We start from the raw sequence: 5,499 nt of genomic DNA, 5'->3' as shown, positions 1-5,499 counted from the left end.
CCTCAAGCCAAACTTGAAAACTGGACGTTATGCTGCCAACACTTAGCTTTCGTCAACAACTCAGGTGGAAGTGAGAGCTCTGTGCGATGCAAGGAATAAGCTGCCTGGAACATGGAGCATTAAATAATAAAATATAACTTTGTGAAGTTTCGAGGAAGGTAAATTTTCCTCAAGGAATTTAAATAATCGAGGTACTTGAATCACTCGAGGAATCATTTCAGCCATATTCTATTTTTAACCAATTCAATTTTATTGTGAAACTAAATGTAGAACATATGGAAAACAATTCTACGACTCTTCACCAGTGTGAATCCTCATGTGCCGAGTTAAGTTCGGTTTTAGACTAAAACTTTTCCCACAGGTCACACATGAACACGGCTTTTCACCAGTATGAGTCATCATATGCCGAGTTAAATTTTGTTTTTCTCCAAAACTTTTTTCACAGGTCACACATTCAAACAGCTTTTCACCAGTGTGAATAATCATATGCTTAGTTAAAAGCTGTTTTAGATTGAAACTTTTTCCACAGGTCACACATAAAAATGGCTTTTCACCAGTGTGAATCCTCATGTGCCGAGTTAAATTCGGTTTTTGACTAAAACTTTTTCCACAGGTCACACATGAAAACGGATTTTCACCAGTGTGAATCATCATGTGAAGAGTTAAACTCCGTTTTAAACTAAAACATTTTCCACAAGTCACACATGAAAATGGCTTTTCACCAGTGTGAATCATCATGTGAAGAGTTAAACTCCGTTTTACACTAAAACGTTTTCCACAAGTCACACATGAATATGGCTTTTCACCTGTGTGAATTACCGTGTGCTGAGTTAAATGATGTTTTAGACTAAAACTTTTTCCACAGATGACACATGAGAAAGGTCTTCTTTCCCGATTTTGGTTCTCAGTTTCAGCAGCTTCCTGGAAGATGACTTGGTTCCTGTTTGGTTCTGACTCAGTGTGGGATGTTTGTTCATCAACAGGATCCACCATGCAGGTATCAGTCTCCTGTTTTAACTCAATCTGTTCTTTACCCTGACTGCAGTAAACTTCTTCCACTTCCACTTTTATCTGGTGATGTTCTAGATCCTCCTGCTCTTGTTTTATTTGTTGATCTTCTGGTTCTTCCTGTTCTTGTTTCACCTGCAGAGGTTCTAACTCCTCCTGGTCCAGAGTGGATCTCCTCTCCTTCTTATAAATGTTACACCGCAGGGAATCTGGACAAGAAAATATAGGAAAAAAGCAATTATTAGCTTTATTAAAGTAAATGGGAAAAAATTGTCATCATTTAAGACATAAATGAAAAAAGAAAAAACCCACATAAAAATTCAAGAGAGACAGATCAGGCAACAAATCCAGTTGATAATTGGAGAATTCTCAAATGAACGAACGTTAATAAAATATATTTTTATTATAAAATTATTATAGTCACCATTGTTATTATACATTTATTATTTCAAGATATTACTTAACTTTCATTACTTTTATTTGTTTTACAATTTCATTTTAGTCCACTTAACTTTGGGGTTTATTTACAGAGTTTATTTGTAGGTTAATAGTTGTTTAGGTTTTGTTCCTTCGATATTTACTTTTCTAAGTTGGACAGGAAGAACTGTGGGCCCATTTTCTGTCAGTATAGGTACTGGTACAGGACCAGGATGCACTGGGTTGGGCCTGTGGGTTTTGACCAGAGCAGGAGAGGAAACAATGAAAGTAGTGATGGTGAGATGAAGCTTCATGAAGCACTGAGGAACTGCATCCAATCATTGGACTCCTGAGCCGATGCACCGCGGTGCTTCACATGCTCTACTGGGACATCAAGGGGACAATATATGTAAAATGGGCAAAACAACATGAAGCCTTACAATGAATAAACAAGTAAAAGATGTTTCTCATTCTGATACATAAATTCTGGTTAATCTGGTTGTATGAAACAATGGCTGGATCAACTATGTCACTGTGGACAATGATTTATTACTAAAAAATAAAAACTTTAACTGCTCGGGTTCAGGTGAGTTCTCCGTTTTACGTGCTTCATAAAATCCTCCTGGATTACTCAATAATAAAAAGTTTGATCTTTATTTGCTTGTTAAACTGAAAAAATAAACTAACAGCAATTTTCAAGTTTTTTGGACATTGAACATCTTTTATCAATGTAACTGGGTGGTATTTGTTGAAAACTGTATTTCCATGAAGTAGCTGTAAATTCCCACCCGTATTGGTCCCATGACTGCATCTATGCCCCTTTTCCCCATAGATAAAGAACAGATGTCTCATGGACCGCTCTTGCCTGTTGTCGGTGATGAGATTTAGGGCGGCCATCTTGGAGGAGTCGACCGCTCCACTCAGCCTTTTATGTTTGACAGGCTCAATGACGTATTTATCAATCATAACTCGCTAAATACTAAACAAATTTTCACCATCTTTGCTGTTAATCTTATTGATACAGCTATCATTGTTACATTTACAAGGAAATAATTTAAAAGTATTTTGAATGACTGATATAAGGCCTTATATATGGACCAATATTAAGCCACAACAGGTCTAGCAACTACGGTAAGCAGCCACCGACTTCATTTTTGCCCGTAGAAGAAGCGCGCGGTGCATGCTGGGATAGTTGTCAGAACGCTGGTTTGTTAATAAAGTTTGACTGACCCATCTACCTACCGACCGTCTAGAATCAGGTCCAGGTCATTTAGCACCACGTTCTACACCAACATGCTGTGTGCGAACGGAAAAGGGTGACCATCGTCCGGCCCGGCCCAGTCGAGGAAGGCTCTCCTGGCCGACCGGAGTCGGACTGTTTTGTTGACATTCCGTTTAGTGCAGCTCCATCTAGTGGATGCATAACGTAACTTCAGCCTCTACTGTAGTGTTTTTCAACCTTTTTTGAGCCAAGGTACACTGTTTTAATTGAAAAAATCACGAGGCACACCACCAACCAAAAATGTAAACAAAGATACTCTGTAGCCGGTTATATTGTGTGTATATATATATATATATATATATATATATATATATATATATATATATATATAGTCACTCTTATCAAAGTGTCTTGAATAGGAATCAAATAAACAAACATTTATTTTTAACATATTTTACATTACTTATTTCAATTTGCACTTAACATGTCCACTTCAAAAATACACCTGAACAGTACCACAACACTGTTGTGTGTGCTGCATGAATGTGTTAACATTCATGCATCACTAATTCTCTTATTTTAACATAAAATGCTCTGTACCTACTGCCATCTAGTGGTAATAAAATTACATGATTACGCCGCTGGTCACTACTGCAGCAAAGACAATCGAAGATGGCATTATTTGCAGACAATTCGTTTTCAAAAAATCTTTTAAGACCAATTACCGTATTTTCATAATTTTACCGTATGAGCGCGTGCAGCGGCTCTATTTCCCTCCTGTTCTGCCAGATCAACACTCCTCAACTTAGAAGCTGCATCATATGAGTTTGAAAACATTTCTCCGTCGTGCCTGCTGCTAGCATGTGCTTGTTCTAAGTGAAAATTAGCGCGTTCTTCTTTGATTTCCAATTTTGACTTCCAATGATTCACTTCCTGCTAAAGAGCCCCCTGGTGGTTGAAGAAAAATCCACAGAAAAGCTGCATGTTCAAAGTGTAGGAAAAACATAGCAGCTTATAGTCCAGAAAATACAGTAGGTGAAATTGGATAATTTCCACGGCACACCTGATGATCACTCATGGTACACAGCGGTTGAAAAACACTGGATTACAGTATGCTTGTAATGAAGGTCTTAATTACTTGGCTGTACAACACTTAAAATGTGTGTTGAATGATAAAAGAAACGGGTACAAACAGATTGAAGTATTTTATTGTGTGTTTTTATGCAGTGGTATCTCAGCTGGAACTGATGGTGTCCTGTTAAAATACAACAAAAAAGGGATAAGAATTGTGATTGTTTGAAATGTTTGAAGACTTTGTGTGGGTGTGGTTTAATGTCTCTTCCTCTGCAGGGTGTTCAGGCTAAAAGATTCCCCGGGGGCCTGAGCACCTTTTAAATGTTCCAGAAGAGACCAAAGCAGATGGAAGAGGGGGAGCAATAGAGCTATGCACTTTATAAATTTAATGTTGGATTCATATTTTTATCGATAGAGATGTGTTTTTAGAGCATTTTGTTTTACCCCGTTTCTTGGCGGGTTTGTCAATTGGAACAGCCAGGGACTATAAAAGGCTCCATTTTAGCCACATTGGTTGTTGTTGCTGCTGAGACCCTGGGCCATTGTAAGCAGTGTTGTTTGTCTGTTAAATGTTGATGAACAAATTGCACCGTTTCTCTGCCTCAAGTCTCCTACTTCCTCCAGCCGCTAAGGGTCATTCTAACAGTGCTACAATTACACTTCTTGTTTATTGTAATTGCTAACGAAGTACACTTTTTAGTTACTTGTTGTCTTTATTATTCTGCTTTGCCACTTTGTACATTACATGCTTCATACACACATCAGTAGTGGGAACATATCAGGCTACCAGACCACAGAAGGATCAATTATTACACACTTTACAGGTGAAACTAATTACATTGTGCTTTCAATATATTACCCTTTTGGTAACACTTTGATGGTTTAATGCTCTTGTTAAATGCTGTTGTGAAAAATGGCGATCTGGATGAGATCATTCCAGGCGCATGCAGAAAACAGATACGAGTCTGAGAAGAATGAGTGGTCTTGTATTTTGATTTTTCTTAATTGAAAGAATGATGTATTTCATGTATTATCATTATAAGAGGTGTTTTGATTCTTGGAAGTAAAAGTAGTTCAATATATAATCTGGTTTTATCTGACATGCATTTCATGTATTCTCATTTTGTTTGACATATAGTTAAGTGTGCATGATTATACTATAAACTTGATTATATTGAAGTTCAAATGAGCTTTTATACCTGTGAAATGAGTTTGTTGAATAAAACTGTAAACAATCTTGGGTTAAAAAGGGAGATAATGGAAACCTTTTGAAGCAAGCTGCTGTCACTTAACCCTGCTAAAGCTACTAATAAAATATATATATAAAATTTTGTTGACGATCGTGGACATTGAAATTAATTCCGAGTCCGGAATTACTGATTTTGCTTCTGTATATTGTAAAGTCTATGTGCATGGTTCTAGGAAAATGGTGGCTCCATAAGTTTCTTTGGCGATGAGTAAGTAATCAACGACAGAACATTCCAGTTCACTGCACTTCACAGAAACCTGCAAAAAAGATCAATAGAGCAATTAAACAAAGAAAGCATTTGTATTTTAAAGAGTATAGAAAAACAGCAAATAAAAAAGTAAGACTTACAATTTTAGGTTGTGGCATCATCAGAACTGATTATGATTGGGACCGAATGCCTCAGGTGGAAAAACATTTCTGGGTGTCTTTGCCTGTTTATGTTAGAAGTAGAAAAAAATTGTCACCAATGTCATAGAATCAGTTGATGTTGGCAATAAGTATGAAGCTGTTTTAAGTGTGGACTTAAGGA

General features: G+C 37.0%; 1 protein-coding gene across 1 annotated transcript in view; it reads right to left on the bottom strand.

The window, feature by feature from the left end:
- The window catches only part of LOC106954982 (gastrula zinc finger protein XlCGF8.2DB-like), a 79,775-nt gene that overhangs the window by 16,046 nt on the left and 58,230 nt on the right, over positions 1–5,499 (bottom strand). The window lies entirely within an intron of this gene.

This window comes from Poecilia latipinna, unplaced genomic scaffold (assembly GCF_001443285.1).
Source record: "Poecilia latipinna isolate Pla-1442-1.1 unplaced genomic scaffold, P_latipinna-1.0 Scaffold695, whole genome shotgun sequence".
NCBI classification, from domain to species: domain Eukaryota; kingdom Metazoa; phylum Chordata; class Actinopteri; order Cyprinodontiformes; family Poeciliidae; genus Poecilia; species Poecilia latipinna.
This window is presented reverse-complemented; position numbering and strand designations above follow the sequence as displayed.